The sequence below is a fragment of the Haliaeetus leucocephalus genome, unplaced genomic scaffold (assembly GCF_000737465.1).
Source record: "Haliaeetus leucocephalus isolate CR32 unplaced genomic scaffold, Haliaeetus_leucocephalus-4.0 Scaffold174, whole genome shotgun sequence".
Taxonomy (NCBI): domain Eukaryota; kingdom Metazoa; phylum Chordata; class Aves; order Accipitriformes; family Accipitridae; genus Haliaeetus; species Haliaeetus leucocephalus.
In genome coordinates, this window is record NW_010972610.1 from 1,439,665 (window position 1) to 1,439,944 (window position 280).

A 280-nucleotide genomic window follows, 5' to 3' on the forward strand; every position below is an offset into this window, starting at 1 on the left:
GAGGGATCACTCACCACTTATGGTCACGGGCAAAAGACAGGCTCAACTTGGGGAAGAAACAAAATCAATTTAACTTACTACTAATCAAATCAAAACGAGGATATTAAGAAGTAAACCCAAACCTTAGAACACCTTCCTCCCACCCCTCTCTCCTTCCCGCCTCAACTCCACTCCCAGTTGTCTCTACCTCCTCCCCCTGGTGGCACAGAGGAACAGGGGATGGGGGTTGGGGTCAGTTCATCACACGTTTTCTCTGCTGCTCCTTCCTCCTCAGGGGGAG

General features: G+C 50.4%; 1 protein-coding gene across 2 annotated transcripts in view; it reads left to right on the forward strand.

The window, feature by feature from the left end:
• RAI14 (retinoic acid induced 14) overlaps positions 1-280 on the forward strand; it is a 79,549-nt gene that overhangs the window by 42,090 nt on the left and 37,179 nt on the right. The window lies entirely within an intron of this gene.